The following is an 18,029-nucleotide window of genomic DNA, read 5'->3' on the forward strand; positions in this document are numbered from 1 at the left end:
TTGTGAATAATGCTGCAATGAACATGGGGATATAGATAGCCCTTTGCCATACTGATTTAATTCCTTTGGATATATACCCAGAAGTGGAATTGCTGGATCATATTGTAACTCTGATTTAGTTTTTTGAGGACCCTCCATACTCTTTCATAATGGCTGTACTAATTCACATCCCCACCAGCAGTGTGCAAGTGTTCCCTCTTCTCTGCATCCTCATCAACCCTTTTATTGTTCTTTTTGATAAAAGCCATTCTAATGGATCTTAGTGTTTTGAATTGCATTTCCCTAATGATTAGTGATGCTGAGCATTTTCTTATGTATCTGTTGCCATTTGCACATCTTTTTTTGAGAAACGTTTGTTCAGGTCTTTTGCCTATTCTAAAACCAGGTTGTTTTCTTGCACTGAGTTGTCTGGGGTTCCTTGTATATTTTGGATATAACCACTTATCAGTTGTATGGTTTGCAAATATTTTCTCCCATTCTGTGTGCTATCTCTTCGCTTTTTTTTTTAGACGGAGTCTCACTCTCACTCTGTTGGCCAGGCTGGAGTGCAGTGGTGCAATCTTGGCTCACTGCAAACTCCACCTCCCGGGTTCACGGCCATTCTTCTGCCTCAGCCTCCTGAGTAGCTGGGACTACAGGCGCCCGCCACCGCGCCCGGCTAATTTTTTGTATTTTTAGTAGAGACAGGGTTTCGCCGTGGTAGCCAGGATGGTCTTGATCTCCTGACCTTGTTATCTGCCCGCCTCCGCCTCCCAAAGTGCTGGGATTACAGGCGTGAGCCACTGTACCCGGCCTGTCTCTTTGCTATGCAGTTCTTTTTAGTTTGCACCTTTAGGATTTCTTGCACAGAAGGTCTGATGGTAATGAATTTCCTTAACTGTTGTTTATTTTGGAAAGTCATTATTTTTTCCTCACTTTTGAAGGACAGTTTTGCCAGTATAGGATTCTTAGCTGACAGATTATTTTTTTTTCTTCTTCTCCCCTTTAGTAGATAATTAGACCATTAGACTATATTAGCCCACTGTGTTTTGGCCTTCAGAGTTGCTGATGAGAAATCTGCTTATAATGTCATTGAGGATCCCTCATATGTGACAGATTACTCTTACTCCTTTCAAGAGTCTGTTTGTTTTTGGATAGATTCTAATGTGTCTTGCTATGTGTTTCCTTGCATTCATGCTACTTGGAGTCTGTTAAGCTTATTGAATATGTATATTCATGTCCTTCATCAAATTTGGGAAGTTTTTAGCCGTTATTTTTTCTTTTCTTTTTTTTTTTTTTGAGACCAAATCTCGCTCTGTCACCCAGGCTGGAGTGCAGTGGTGTGATCTCAGCTCACTGCAACTTCCGCCTCCCAGGTTCAAGCAATTCTCCTGCCTCAGCCTCCCAAGTAGCTGGGACTACAGGCATGTGCTACCACGCCTGGCTAATTTTTCTTTTTAGTAGAGATGGCGTTTCACCATGTTTGGCCAGGCTGGTAGCCATTAGTTTTTCAAATAATCTCTTTGCCTCTCTTCTTTTGGCACTCCCATAATGTATATGTTGGTTCTCTTAATAGTGTCTGTTTGCCTCTGTTCACTTTTCTTCAGTCTTTTTTTTTTTTTTATGTTGCCCTATCATCACACTTGCTGATTCTTTCTTCTGCCTGCTCAAATCTTTATTTGAATCCCTGCAGTGAATTTTCCATTTTAGTTATTGCCTTCAGGAGCTCCACAGTTTCTTTTTAGTTTCCTTTGAGATTTTTTCCCTCCTCTCTCTTTTTTTTTTTTTTTTAAGACAGGGTCTCAGTTTGTCACCCAGGTTGGAGTTTGGTTGTGTTATCATGGTTCATGGGCTCACTGCAGCCTCAAACCCCTGGGCTTAAGCAGTCTCCTTACTTGAGCTTCGTGAGTAGCTGGAAATACTTTTGCTGCTATGCTTGGCTAATTTTTATTTTTATTTTTATTTTTTGTAGAAGCAGGGTCTTGCTGTTTACCACACTGGTCTTGAACTCCTGGGCTCAAGTGATCCTTCTGCCTCAGCCTCCCAAAATACAAGGATTACAGGTGTGAGCCACTGCACCCAGCCTCCTTTGAGGTTTTCTATCTCTACTCATCTTCCTACTTTCTTTGTACATTGTTTTCTTGCCTTTCTCCGTGTCTTCTTTTAGTTCTTTGCACACCTTTAAGGTAGCTTTTTTAAAGTCTTTGTCTGTTAGGCCCATCTTCTGATCTTTCTCTGGGAAGTTTTCTGTTGCTTTATTTTTTTCCTTCATATAGGCCATACTTTCCCATTTCTTTGTGTCCCTTTTTGTTGTTGAAAACTGGACATTTGAATCTGCTAACGTGGTAACTCTGGAAATCAGGTTGTCTCCTTTCCTCAGGATTTGCTGTTTTTTTTTTTTTTTTTTTTTTTTTTTTTGGTGCGCTTGTTTTTGTTTTTTGGGAGTCTCATTTTGTCACCCTGGCTGGAGTGCAGTGGTATAATCATGGCTCACTGTAGCCTTGACCTCCTGGGCTCAAAGGATCCTCCTGCCTCAGCTTCCTGAGTAGCTGGAACTACAAGTATGTGCCACTATGCCTGCCTAAGTTTTTATTTTTTGTAGAGACAGGGTCTCATTATGTTGCCCAAGCTTGTCTAGAACTCCTAGGCTCAAGCAGTCCTCCCCCTTTGGCCTCTCAAAGTCTTGCAATTACAAGTTTGAGCAACTGCACCCAGCCCTTTTTGTTTTTTGATTGTTGTAGGCTATCTCAGATCTTTTCTGAGCCTTTGGTTTTTCCTGGACAGGCACAGTGATTTTCTAAATTCCCCTGTTTATATGGCTGCTTCTGAATGTCCTAGTCCTTTAATGTCTGGCTTCCAAAAAGGGAGAAAGAGAAAAATGAAGAAAGAAAAATAAAAGGCACTGGTCTTTTAAATCTCCTTCAGCCTGGCTGCGGGGGGCAGTGGCCTCTAGCTATTGGGAGGGAGGTGAATCAATAGTTGCCTGCTTCTGTGTATGTATCTCAGTAATCAGAAAGCACAATTAGCTGTCAGAGCATAGATACCTGATAGTTGGAGGACAGGCCTTATTGCCCTAAAGCTGTGGAACACATGCATGTCTGCCTGGGGATTGGGGGATGGGTAGTCACTGCTGAACTAAGAGGTGAAATTGACTAAAAGTAACAGCAGTTTATTTCTAACCCTTTCCCTGGAAATTGCGAGCCTTAGAATGTGCTCCAGAGTTCCAAAATATTTACATAAGACAGATTATACTAGTACAATTGTTGTCTAGGTGGAGAGGAGATTCTTGTTGCTTCCTACTCTGCTTTCTCCCTAGAATCCTCTTTAATACATTTAAAAAAAGTTTCATTAGAGTTAGAAGAGTTTTCTCCTTAATTTTGAGGAAGTCAAGAATAATAAGTTCATTATCACTCAAAATCCGTTTGAGACCTTTTATTTAGCTTTCATCTTCAGTTAGCAAACATTTATAGGAGGAATTTGTGTTTCAGATCTTTTTTGCCCCCTAATGTGACAACTAAATGCTTCCAGCTAGAAGATACTGGGACTTGAAACTGGGAGATCACTTGCTATGGTTTGAATGTTCTCTCCAAATCTCATGTTGAAATTTGATCCCCATGTTGGAAGTAGTGCCTAATGGGAGGTGTTTGGGTCGTGGGAGTGGATCCCTCATGAATACATTACTGCCATCCCTCTTAAGTAGGTGAGTTCTCACTATGTTAGTTCCTCCGGGAGCCAGTTGTTAAAAAGAGCCTGACACCTCCCTGTTCTCTCTCTTGCTTCATCTCTCATCATGTGATCTGTGTACATGCTGGCTTGTCTTTGCCATCTCTCATGAGTGCAAGCCTTCTGAGGTCCTCATCAGATGAAGATGCCCAATCTTGAACTTTCTAGCCATGATAACTGTGAGCCAAATAAGCCTTTTTTCTTTGTAGATTAGCCTCAGGCATTCCTTTGTAGCAACACAAACGGACTAATACACACCTTAAGGAGGCTTCATCAAGTAGGTCGCATTACTACTAAGGTGTAGTAGTAGTGAGAATGGAGGTACATGGATTCATTTGAGTCCTATTAAGAAGATAAAAGGGACATGATTGGGTCTGTGGGGGGTTGACGTAGTAGCATTAACTAATCCAGACTGCTGGATTTATGGTGGTACTTTTTCTTGAATTATAGATCACAGAAGCAGAAAGTATCGTAGGGAAAGGTGTATGAAGGTGTGCCTATGCAATAATATTGTAGAAGTTGCAAAGTTCTTTTATACCCAGGATTTTTAAGTAAGAATGTACGGAGTATACTGGTTCCCTGTAACTCCAGTAGGTCTTATGGCATGCATAGGCCAAAATGACAATGGGAGGCATGATAAACTTTTATAGGGCTGTATTAGTCTACTCTTATGTTGCTATAAAGAACTACATGAGACTGGGTAATTTATAAAGAAAAGAGGTTTAAAAGGCTCACAGTTTTCTCAGGCTGTATAGGAAGCATGGCCAGAGCAGCAGGAAGAGAGTGAAGGTGAAGGTGCCAAACACTTACTTTTTTTTTGTTTGAGATGGAGTCTCACTCTGTCATCCAGGCTGGAGTGTAGTGGAGCCATCTTGGCTCACTGCAACCTCCACCTCCCAGGTTCAAGCAATTCTCCTGCTTCAGCCTCCCGAGTAGCTGGGATTACAGGTGTGCACCACCACGCCTGGCTAACTTTTATATTATTAGTAGAGACAGGGTTTCACCGCATTGCCCATGCTGGTCTTGAACTCCTGACCCGAGGTGATCTGCCTGCCTCAGCCTCCCAAAGTGCTGGGATTACAGGCGTGAGCCACTGCGCCCGGCCTAGCCAAACACTTTTAAACAACCAGGTCTCATGATAACTCATCATGGAACAACAACTATCACGGAACAACAAGGGGAGAAATCTGCCCCCATGATCCAGTCATCTCACAGTCATCTCCAGTCACCTGGAGATTACAATTTGACATGAGATTTGGATGGAGACACAAATCCAAACAGTATCTAGGGCTAAGTGGTAGAGTCCTAAAACCATTTTATGATAAAAATGACATAAACTCATGGAAGGCATGAGGGGGACTTGGAATTAAGTGCAGCAATTAATATGAAAAATACTCAAATGTTATGATTAGTCATAAGTTAAATATGTCTGATATTTCAGGTTAACACAGGTTTTATGTATGTGAACTCACTCAAGAGGGATGGCAGTAATGTATTCATGAGGGATCCACTCCCACGACCCAGACACCTTCCATTGGGCCCCACTTCCAACATGGAGATCAAATTTCAACATGAGATTTGGAGAGAACATTCAAGTAAGCATATACAGGTTTTAGGAATATGCTTACTAGAAGAGATGACAACAATCTAAACCTTAATAATAATGTAAAGCATGGGGAAATTATAGTCTTAGGGTCCTCTGTGTTAGTTTGTGTATGTTCTTTTGGAAATATATATAACTTGGAATGACACCAAAATATGATAATTAGAAGAGTAAGGATCAGAATAATGAGGGTTTAATGTAATGAAAAACTTAGAAAACAAAACTGTGAGTTTGTTTAGTTCAAAACATTGAAATTGTAATTTTAACAGTAAAAGAGACTTTTTTTATATTATCCAGTTCAATTCCCTTGTTTTGTAGATAAGGAAATGGAGTTTCTGGGAGGTTGGTATGACAGGCCCTGAGTGATAACTAATGGCAGAGCAGTGGCTACAACCCGAGTGTGTGGCTAGGAGGGAAACTGAATTTATTATAAGCATATTTTGCTTATAGGGGCAGCCAAACAGGGCTGAAAACTAGGGTAAGATAAACAAGTTGCCTAAGGTGAAAAATTGTACATTTGTAATTTCTTATGTAATTTCAAATGTAAATTCATATGTAATATGTAAACATAGTATAAAATGTCAAATAATACTGAGACATTTAGGGATAGTCTGAAGGAGCTAGATGGGGTGTTACAGAAGAATTTTCCCTTATGAATTAGTCCCTGTGTGTGCAGTAATCAACAGTTTGCAGGCACCTGTGGAGCATTGCTTCAGTTTATGTGAGAACAATGTGACATGTTCTATGTGAAGCTTGTACAACCTATGGGCTGCATGCGGCCCACGACAGCTTTGAATGTGGCCCAACACAAATTTGTAAACTTTCTTAAAATATTATGAGCCTTCCCCCCCCACCCCCGAATCAGCTATCATTAGTGTATTTTATGTGTGGCCCAAGATAATTCTTCTTCCAGTGTGATCCAGGGAAACCAAAAGATTGGACACCCCTGTCTATGTTAAGCCTCATAGATCTTTCTCAGGCCTGGCCTGGTTCCTATTCTCATTTTTTCCTTGAATCATATCTCAGAGACTATATTTTACTTTGGTCTTTAAAGTTGTTTTAACCTTCACAATCCTTTGGGGAGTTTTCTCCAGCTTTTGGAAAATTGGAGAATCTAGACAGTCTTCCTAGCGCCTTCTACCTTACAGCCCATGTAACCAAATATGGAAGCAATTTAGAGATAATAGTAAAAGGGAAATAAAGGATAGCTCATCTCTTACACTTTTCCTGTCATGCCTCTGGTTTCTAGTTTGTGACTCCTGTTTTATTTTTGAGGGTCGAGTTACTTAGGTCAGTTCTCTCTCCTTAGGTAAATGGTCATGTTTCTTTATTTATAAAACAGTTCTTTCCCACAGCACTTACGAGTTAGAGGTGGTTTAGGTTGAATAAAATCTCTGCTTCCATGCCTCAGGAAGGTAATTCCCAGAACCTTCACAATGGATGACAAATACATCAGTAAGCTCTCCCCAAATATTAGTGCTTCCCTTTTTGGCATCACCCTTTGTGAGGAGAATAAAACCAGAATCCATAGTCTGTATCTTACAACCAGTGGGTATACATTTCTTATGCTGCTTCTCTGGATCTGTCCTGTTTTATACCTGACACCTGGCCTGTCCCCGGGATCATTATTCTTTTTGTTCTTTACACCTTTAGAGTTCAAGGCAGGCCATTTGTTTTTACATTACATTTAAAAATAAATTGTTTATGTGGAGGATTCTGGGAGCTAAGAGTTTATAAAGTGAAAAGATGGGTGGTTTTATTGATCCAGCCAGAGTTGGCTAAATGTATAAGCAGGTAGCTGCACATTGGACCTAATTTACAAATGTGCAGTTGGCATAGTTTGTGATGCTGATGGAATCAGGATAAGTTTAAAGTCAGTCAGCAGTATAGATAAAATAATATTAACAAGGAATACAGAACTTTTCCCACAAGTCTGAAAGCTTTTCCAGGATAGACACTATACTTGATTTAGCTTTGTAAGCTATATAGCTCATACTGTACCTGGCACATAGTAGTAGGACCTCAAAAATAACTGGTAAATATGGTAAAATCAGTAGTTTGGTTGTTTATAAGCTCCATATAGCATTCATTCTTAGCTTTCATTAAGCCCAATCCAAAATGTAGACATACATGTTGTAAAACTGGGAATGTCTGTTATTGCTAGTGTTAGGGTTTCCTTAATTCTTCCTCTGATGTTTTTATCCTTTGGTTCATTTTTCTCCATCTGGAATCTTTCATACAGAGTTTTTTTTTTTTTTTTTTTTTTTCCTCTTTTAAATTTGATACTCTTCAGTCCAGGTGCCTATTGTTCTGTATATTTTCCTTATTTGTTTTGTTTTAGCAGGCAGGTAATTTTTGGTTTACATAGTGAAAACTTCACATATCTTCTGGATTGAGAATTTACTAGACTCGGGGCTCAAAAAATGGAATTTAATCCTCTCTGCTTCATTGTCAGGTTTTACATGGTGACATCTACTCTGCAGTTTTCATGCTGTCAAGTTAAGGCCATTGGGAAAAGAGAGTATCTTTCCAGTAGCTCCTACAGACATCTCAAGAGTCTTTCTGAGTGAATAACTTGGGTTTTAAGTTCATTCTTGAATTAGTCACAAGAATAAGGGAATTTAACATTCTGATTGATCATGAGGTGAGTTGCATATTCTACTCCTGAGTTGATGGAACTCTACCTGAATAATTTAGAAATAGAATTGGGGGATGGGGTTGTGGGGAATAGTTAATCAGAAGAAAGTTGAGATATGGTTACAAAAAGAAGAGAGAATGGATGCTGGTATAGCTTAAGAGTAGCTTAATTTCCATTGACTTAATTTTGATTTTTAAGGAGTCATTGAGATTTTCTACATTATTTTTTAAAATTATCAAAGTAGTATATGAACATAAAGTCCCAACTAGTGCCACAGACATAGCTCTAACAAAAATAGCGTTTCTTTGTTCTCCCCCTTGTTTATCCTCTGCCTTGACTCAATGGGTAATCGCTTTCAAATTTTTAAAGCTGTTTCTTCTGATATTCTTTACTGATATGAGAGGTGACAATGTGCTAGCAGCCCTCACTCTCAGCACCTCCACAACCTCGGCGTCCACTCTGGAGGCGCTTGAGGAGCCCTTCAGACCGCCACGGCACTGTGGAAGCCGTTCTCTGGGCTGGCGGAGGCAGAGCTGCCTCCCTCTGCTTGCCGGGAGGTGTGGAGGAAGAGGCGCGGGCGGGAATCCGGGCTGTGCGCGCCGCGCTCACAGGCCAGGGCGAATTCTGGCGGGCGCGGGCTCAGCGGGCCCCTCACTCGGAGCAGCCGGCTCCGCCGGCCCAGGGCAGTAAGGGGCTTAGCACCCGGGCCAGCAGCTGCAGAGGTTGAGCCGCATTCCCCAGCAGTGCCGCCTGCCCGTGCTGCACTCAAATTCTTGCTGGGCCTTAGCTTCCTCCCCAGGGGGCAGGGCCCGGGACTTGCATCCCGCCCTGTCTGAGCTCCGCCCCTGCTGTGGGCTCCCCCTAGGCCAGAGCATCCTCGAAGGGCACCGCCCCCAGCTCCGTGGAGCCCAGTCCCATGGACAGCCCAAGGGCTGAGGAGTGCAGGCACGGCTTGGGACTGGCGGGCAGCTCCGCCTGCAGTCCCAGTGCAGGATCCACTAGGTGAAGCCAGCTGGGCTCCTGAGCCGGTTGGGGACTTGGAGGACTTTTGTATCTAGCGGGAGGATTGTATGTGCACCAGTCAGCACTCTGTATCTAGCTAATCTACTGGGGACTTGGAGAGCTTCTACGTCTAGCTAGAGGATCATAAATACACCAATCAGCACTCTGTGTCTAGCTCAAGGATTGTAAACGCACCAATCAGCACTCTGTGTCTAGCTCAGGGTTTTTAAATACACCAATTGGTACTCTGTGTCTAACTCAAGGTTTGTAAATACACCAATTGGTACTCTGTATCTAGCTAACTCTGGGTCTGGCTAACCTAGTGGGGACTTGGGGAACTTTTCTGTCTAGCACTCTGTGTCTAGTTCAAGGATTGTAAATGCACCAATCAGCACTCTGTCAAAACGGACCAATCAACTCTCTGTAAAATGGACCAATCAGCAGGATGTGGTTGGGGTCAGATGAGGGAATAAAAGCAGGCTGCGGGAGCCAGCAGGGGGAACCCGGTTCTCTTCCACATTGCCTAAGCTTTGTTCTTTTGCTCTTTGCAATAAATCTTGCTGCTGCTCACTCTTTGGGTCCATGCTGCTTTTATGAGCTGTGACACTCACCAGGAAGGTCTGCAGCTTCACTGCTGTCAGCAAGACCACAAAACCACCAGAAGGAAGAAGCTCCAGACACGTCTGAACGTCTGAAGGAACAAACTCCGGACATACCACCTTTAAGAACTGTAACACTTGGGAGGCTGAGGTGGGCGGATCATGAGATTAGGAGATCCAGACCATCCTGGTTAACACGGTGAAACCCCATCTCTACTGAAAATACAAAAAATTAGCCAGGTGTGATAGCAGGTGCCTGTGGTCCCAGATACTCAGGAGGCTGAGGCAGGAGAATGGCGTGAATCCAGGAGGCGGAGCTTGCAGTGAGCCGAGATTGTGCCACTGCACTCCAGCCTGGGTGAGAGCAAGACTCCATCTCAAAATAATAATAATAATAATAATAACACTCACCGTGAGGGTCCGTCACTTCATTCTTGAAGTCAGTGAGACCAAGAACCCACCAATTCCGGACACAGATACGTGTCTAAATAATATATATATATTATCTTTTAGTTCATTTCTATTAAGATAAATGAAGATGCAGTCAGCCCTCCACATCTCTGGGTTCTGCATCCACAGATTCAACCAACCACAAGTAAAAAACATTCTGGAAAAATAAGAAATGCTAATTAAAATATACAAACAAAAAACCCAATACAGTGAAACAATTCACATTTTATTATATTAGGTATTATAAGTAATCTAGAGATGACAACGTATACAGGAGGTTGTGCATAGGTTATGTACAAGTACTAGGCCATTTTCATATAAGAGACTTAAGCGTCTCTGGATTTTGGTATTGAAGAGGAGGAAACTGTAACTGATTTCTCTTAGATTAAGCTTACCCAACCTGTGGCCTGTGGGCTGCATGCAGCCCCGGATGGCTTTGAATGCAGCCCAACACAAAGTCATAAACGTTCTTAAAACATGATGAGATTTTTTGGTGATTATTTTAAGCTCATCAGCTATTGTTTAGTGTATGTTTTGTGTGACCCAAGACAGTTCTTCCATTGTGGCCCAGGAAAGCCAAAATATTGGACACTCCTGCCTTAGATACTGAGGGCCAGCTGTGTTAATTCATGTAACCTTTCTTGGCCTCATTGTCTTGATAAAATGATATATATTCAGTGTTTTCATTAATGACCATGTAACCATGTGAGTATTGTTTATTACTGGCTTACCTCATATGATTAAATTTCTTTTCTTGTTTAACTTAGTTTTTCTTGAAATTTATAAAGTTCTCATTAAATAAATGATGGTTGATCCATACAAGGGACTACTCAGTGCTAAAAAGAATGAACTACTGATTTACACAACAACACAAATGAAGCAAATGCATTATGTTAACTGGAAAAGCCAGACTCAGCAGCTACATATAACATTCTGGAAAAGGCAAAACTACATAGGGACAGAAAATAGATCAATAGTTGTCACAAACTAATGGTTGGGGATGGGTTTGAATACAAAGCAAGAAGCAATTTCTTTTTTTTTCTTGAGAGGGAGTGATAGAACTGTACTTACTTAGATTATGGCAGTGATTACATAACTCTTAAGTGTTTGTCAAATTTTATTCACACCAAACAGTATAAATGTCACTGTATGTAAAATAAACAGCAAAAAAAATATGGCCCTATTTTTATCCATCTATTATGTATCATTCCTCAATATATATTGACAGAGTTTTGCAGATCTTACAAATACTGACAATGTAATTGAATTTCATGTAGCCTCTGGAATCTCCAGTGAAAAAGGAAATTAACATCCTAGTATTATGAAAATAGTTTTGGCTCCATAGACCCCTTAAGAGATCCACTTTAGTAACCCTTTCTTAGAGTACTGCTAATGTAAATACATGAATAATGCTAGACAAAACATGTTCTTTCCCAAGCTACTTTTATAAATTCTGTAGGTATAGCTATATATTAATGACACCAAGTTTGTCAAATCATTTAGTCATATTGTGTTGTAAACTCTGAGGAAGGATACTGTTTGCTGTGTATATAGGTCATGATAAATAGGACCTTTTTTGGCAAGTCAGTAGTTATACTCTAAGGAAAATGTAAGGAACCAGCTAGCAATAAAATAAAATTCTAAAGGGAAATCTCTTGTTCAGTTTTGGATTCTGTTGTACTTTAACACATAACTTGACAATTTCCTGCTTCTGATAAGAATCAGCTAAGTAACAATACCCAAGTGACTAAGTCCGGAAGTTTGGTTGGGGTACAGATCTTGCAGTAAACAATGAAGGGGGAAAAAGTCCCCAATTAACTAACTTGGATATGCTGTAGGTAATGCAAAAAGACAAGGCAATTCATAAGATGATTTTATTCTCTTCAACTTTTTAAACCTTAGTATCTCATCAAGTAATTTTTATTGGTAAATACTCTTACTAATGAAACAACTGATGAAACAGATCCCTCCACTGGGAAAACAAAAAATTACAGGCTAGTCAGAAATAAAGGCTACTTAAAAATTAGGGTTTTTTTTTTTTCTAAAACAGTGTATGTCAAATAAAATTCCATCTAATTCTGTCGACTTTTGGAAATACCACTTTGAAATCATCCCCAATATGAGAAGGCGCAAAACAATGACAAAGGCAAAAGTACTGTGCATAGCACAATTCATTCACTTATTCACTCAACAAATGTTTATTGAGTGGTTAGTAGAGACTAGGAGACAGAGCCAAGGAATGAGAATAAAGAAAGATAGGCAAAAAGTTTGCTCTTAAAAAAACCTCAACTATAATTCTGTTTCTTCAACAAACTTTTAAATGTCTTAGATATATGACATTACTCTCTTTATGATTATTTTGTTAGACATTACAAAATATTACTTTTATTACTCCTCTGAACTATAATAAACTGATCCAAGATCAGTATCATTATCCTATAATCTGAAGATTACGTTTTATCTAAAGAAAGAAGCCATTATGTGACTACAAAAGTAAGAGCAATAAATAATCTTGCTAAATTATGAGCAAATTAGATATAAACCACCAATTATGGAAACATATAATGAATTTAATGTCATAATTAACACAACAAACATGTAAGTACATTAATCTAATTCTTACTGTACCATATGGGAATTACGCATAAATGGCCTTATAGTTTATTGTAATCATATTTTTAAATTTCTAAAAAATTGTGGTAAAAACAAAGGTTATGAACTGAATTTTGTCCCTTCAAAAATTCACACATTGAAGTCCTAACCCCTAGTAGTTCATAATGTGACTATATTTGGATATAGTGTCTTTAAAGAGGTAACTGAAGTAAAATGATGTCGTTAGGATGGACCTTAATCCATTATGACTCCTCTTCCTGGTTCACCTGGCGGAAAATACTGGCATTAAGTACATTCACATTGTTGTACAACCATCTATTTCCAGAATAATCTTCATCTTGCAGAACTTAAACTCTGTACCCATTAAACAGTAAGTCCCTGTATATAGATAGCCAAACTACCAATCATGTATGAGAGAACAAAATCATTTTCAGATACTCATTCTAAAAAAATTTAATTCCAATATATTCTTAACTCAGGAAACAACTAGAGGACGTGCTCCAGCAAAACGAAGGGTAAAGCAAGAAAAAGTAAGACATAGGATCTAGGAAGCAGAGGAACTGTGGGCAGTAGTTCCAATAGTGGTTTCATTTTCTAAACTTTTGCTGTGGTGTTTGCGTCTTTGCTTTATGGAGGGATGCGTGGGGCTTCAGTGGTGTTTATATTGTACTTCATTTCTTAATGCCTTTGTGATGCTTCTTTGGATATTCCATGCATTTCCAATTTGGGAGAGCCAGTACTTATGTTGGTCCATAACTAGAATTATAGACGTCAAAGATAAACCAGACACTAGTTAAAATGGTAAGGATAGATTTTATTAAGTAACTATTGCAGTAGGGAAGAGAGTCCAGTGTGAACTCAACTCACTTTGGCCAAAACAAAAGGGGAAGAGACTTTTTAAAGGTTGAGTGTACTAAGGGAAAGACACTGCTAAGGAAAAGAAAGGTGATTTTTTTGTTTTGTTTTTGTTTTTGTTTTGATACAGAGTCTGTCTCTGTCGCTAGGCTGGAGTGCAGCAGCGTGATCTCAGCTCACTGCAATCTCTGCCTCCCAGGCTCAAGCGATTCCCCTGCCTCAGCCTCCTGAGTAGCTGGGACTACAGGCACACACCACCACGCCCAGCTAATTTTTTTGTATTTTAATAGAGACTGGGTTTCACCATGTTGGCCAGGATGGTCTCAATCTCCTGACCTCATGATCCGCCCGCCTCGGCCTCCCAAAGTGCTGGGATTACAGGAGTGAGCCACCATGCCCGGCCAGTGAGTGGTTTTTAAGGTGAGTAGGTGGTCCATGTGAGTAGGCAATCTGGGTTTGTTATTGGCATTTATCTGGAAGAGAAACAAACTTGTATTTATGACAGGAGGCAGTGATGCAGATTAGGCCCACCAATGTTTGGCCCTTACCCACTCACCACCAGGGACTGGGAACGAAAGTGAAAGTTATCTTTTTGATTGTTTGCATTTCAAAGAGATAGTTCACAGGTCCTTGAGAAGATAATTCTCGATGGTAGGAGATTTATGTCACAAAGGGGCAGAGAAAGGATTTATAATTTCAAGCTTTCTAAGGTAACTGCTCTAAATGGGGGTTCAGGCAACCATCTGCCTATCACCAGATTTTGGCTGGAACAAATGGTAAATTCTGGCTATGTGGAACCTTTTCAGGTAAGGAACTTTATGGAGTTGGAGTCATTATTCTAGGATATGGGGAAAAGATATGAACAAGTAGTTCACACAGACAAATGTAAATATCCCTTAAATATGGGAAAACATATCACTGTAATACGAGAAATACAAATTACAACTCTGAAATACTATTTCTCCCCTATTAGATTGCCAAAAATCCAAAAGATTGACAACATAGTTTGTTGGCAAGGCTGTGGAGAAATAATCACTGATATATTGTATTAGGAATTTTTTTTTTTTTTTTTTGAGACGGAGTCTCGCTGTGTCGCCCAGGCTGGAGTGCAGTGGCACAATCTCGGCTCACTGCAAGCTCCGCCTCCCGGGTTCACGCCATTCTCCTGCCTCAGCCTCCCGAGGAGCTGGGCCTATAGGCGCCCACCACCATGCCCGGCTAATTTTTTGTATTTTTAATAGAGACGGGGTTTCACCGTGTTTGCCAGGATGGTCTCGATCTCCTGAACTCGTGATCCGCCTGCCTCGGCCTCCCAAAGTGCTGGGATTACAGGCGTGAGCCACCGCACCCGGCAGGAATTTTTTAAAATAGTTTATGAATACAGAATTTAGCAATATCTCACAAAACTATACAAACCTTAGCTAAAACTCAGCATTCTTCTATGATTCCAACCCAAAGGTACACTAACAGAAACTCAAAATGACACGTATATGAGGCTGTTCATTGAAGCACTATTTAATCCCAGAAAATTAGAAACAACCCATTAACCTTCAGTAAGGTCTAGTTGAAGAAAGTGCTATTTACATAATGATGAAGCACTCTGCAATTGTTCGAAGTAGTAGATATATTAGTAAAGGAAGTCTTATATGCTGCTGTGGAATGATCTTAAGGATATATAGTTAAACTAAAAATGAAAAGATTCAGACAATATAGTCTGTGCCTGTGTGTATGCGTGTGCGTGCGCACCTGTGTGCGTGTGTGTGTGTGTGTTTTGTTGTGGGGGTAGATAAAAATTAGAATTTTTAATTTTCTTATATATTTTTCTTGAATACTTTCCTTAAAATATTAAAATAAAAAGTAGAAACATAAACCAAAACAAATAAATGACTGTCCAGTTGGGTGGATGGGAGAGGGGAGAGAAAAGAGAAGGTATGGAAGAAGACCTCTAAGTGTTTTAAATATGTTTGATATTTAAACATATTTAATGTTTAAACATTAATATAAACACTATTAAATATAATGTTGAAACATGTTTGATATTTAAACGTCTACCTTGCTTGATAGTTTAGCTTTTAGAACCATCCAAATGTTTTACATAATTACGAAACAATTACATTTTAAAAAGGGAAAATAAAGTGATCTTCAAAAAATGGAAACAAGTGAGCTTAACTCTACGTCCCATTGGTGTCGTAACCACACAGAAGTATGTATTCTACCTTTTCTGTAAGGTTTTATGTCTTAGGGTAATAGAACAATTAGGCAAAATTTTTCTTTGCGAATAATCACAGTTTCTGAAAGCAGGTAAAGCTAGCGTATCATCATTTTTGAAATAGTTGATCTAGGCAGTGATCATCAGTGGTAGGTAAAACCATTGGGTAGAGGTTTGATGGGGGAACTTTATAATGGATAAATCAGTTCAGTGCTACAAATCTGCCATTCAGTCTTAACATCACAGAAAATGGTTCAGGCAGACATAATGTGCCTACTAATAAATGGCAGTAAGAAGTACACAAGAATACTTAACGAATTCTTGCAACAATGACAAAACGACCTAGAAAAAGTAAAGCCTCTGGAAATAATTACCAGTTTATAGGGGATAGAGGAACATATGAAAATACACATTAGCCAAATTCACGATGTGGGAAATGCTACAGGACAAATAAAGCCAGCTTCTTAAATAAATGACATAGAGTGGGGAAAGAGAATGGTGTCAGAGACTTAAAACATATCAGCTTAAGTATAATATATCGACTTAGTTTAGATCCCAGTTCACACCAACTGTAAGAAATGTTTAAAAAAATACATTCAGCAAAAATTGAATATTAGCATTAGATGAAGTAAGTGTTGCCGGAGTTCTTAATAAAGAAACACCTTTTCAAAATGAGCTTTGGAAAATATACTGATAATTTAATTTTAGTATAATTGACTTATTTGCAATCTTGTGTATTTTAATGCATCAAAAACATTGTGAGTAGAGGTTCTATGTTTCACTACACTGCTGGAAGGCAGGAGGAGGGGAGGTCCATGGCTTAACCCATTTATGCCTAGTGTTCCATTATTGGAACGCTAAGCTTGTGAGAGTTATTTATATCCCACTCAAAGTCATTACCAAGGTCTGATTTTTCACACACACACACACAGAAGTTGCAATCTCCGGCATAAATGGGTTAGAAAGGGGAAAAGGTCAAGAGCCCTTGATTTGTTCATTTTCAAGGGATATGGGTTTTTAATCTGTTAGTACTTAATGAAATCATGGGATTCCAGTTCCCCTACCAAAAATTAGGGGGATAGCTGAACCACAAGTCATAATATTGATAAAGTTGGGTGATAGGTATAGGGTTCATTATACTGTTGTTCTCTTGTGTATATGTTGAAAAGTGCCATAACTAAAAAACTTAAAAGCATTATATAAATTTTTAGTTATTATACCAGTAATATAGTAGAATGCTATTTTTGTACATTCTGGGGGAGCACTAGATAATATTGGTGATACTTTTGTCACCCTGATAAAGTATGGTATTTCAGTTTAGTTTTCATTTCTTTAATTCTAAAGATATTCAGGATCTTTTGAATACTTTTTGACTATTTGTGTTTTCTTTTTCAGTTTTTACTTTAATAAAACTTTTTATTTTGAGATCATTATAGATCCACATGCAATTCTGAAAAACTTTAGAACTTATTGCGAGATCCAGTGTATGTTTTCTTCTAGTGGTAATACATCTGGCAGGAGTCTAGTACAATATCACAAGAATGTTACAAAATTTCTTCATGTTGCCCTTTTATAGCCGTACTTACTTCCCTCCTGTTCCCGCTACCCCGTTAACCCTGGCAACTACTAATCTGTTTCTAATTTCCATATTTTGTCATTTTGAGGGTTTTATATAAATGGAGTCATATAGTTAACCTTTGAGATTGGCTTTTTTCACTGAGCAATTATAATTCCCTGGAGATTCATTCAGGTTTTGTGCATCAGTTGTTCCTTTTTGGTATGAACGTACCAATTTAATTATTTGCCTGTTGAAGGACATCTAGGTGGTTTCTGGTGTTTGACTGTTAGAAATAAAGTTGCTGTTAACATTCATATAAAATGTAAACATAAGTCTTCATTTCTCTGGGATAAATACCCAGGAGTACAGTTGCTGGGTTATATGGTAGTTGCATGTTTAGTTTCACGAGAAACTGTTAGACAATTTTGCAGGGTGTCTGTACCATTTTACATTCTCATCGGCAGTGTATGAGTGATCCAATTTCAGCTTACCCGTGTCAGCATTTGGTATTACCACTCTTAGCCATTCTGACAAGTGTGTGTAGTGACATCTCAATATGGTTTTAATTTGCATTTCCTTAATACCTAATGATGAACACCTTTTCATCTGCTTATTTGCCATCTGTAAATATTCAGTGAATGGCTCTTTGTGTTTTTTTGCTCATTTTCTAGTTGGATTTGTTTTTCTAATGTTTCTTTAACTTTTCTAACTGCTTAAGATAGATACTCAGTTCATTAATTTATTTTTAGCTCTTTTTAAATTTTGTTTTTTTATTTTATTTTTATTATTATTTTTTGAGA

The 18,029-nt window shown here is 39.1% G+C and overlaps 1 protein-coding gene across 4 annotated transcripts in view; it reads left to right on the plus strand.

Annotated features, from left to right (window-relative positions):
- The window catches only part of NCK1 (NCK adaptor protein 1), a 95,982-nt gene that overhangs the window by 54,735 nt on the left and 23,218 nt on the right, over positions 1–18,029 (plus strand). Inside the window, exon 1 of one of the 4 annotated variants that reach the window (XM_030934418.1) lies at positions 2,005–2,042. The exons of the other annotated variants lie outside the window; for them this stretch is intronic. The gene's annotated coding sequence lies outside the window, so the exon portion shown is untranslated. Of the gene's footprint in view, positions 1–2,004; positions 2,043–18,029 lie in introns of those variants that run through there. 4 annotated transcript variants of the gene reach the window in all.

The sequence above is a fragment of the Rhinopithecus roxellana genome, chromosome 1, assembly GCF_007565055.1.
Source record: "Rhinopithecus roxellana isolate Shanxi Qingling chromosome 1, ASM756505v1, whole genome shotgun sequence".
Classification (NCBI taxonomy): Eukaryota; Metazoa; Chordata; class Mammalia; order Primates; family Cercopithecidae; genus Rhinopithecus; species Rhinopithecus roxellana.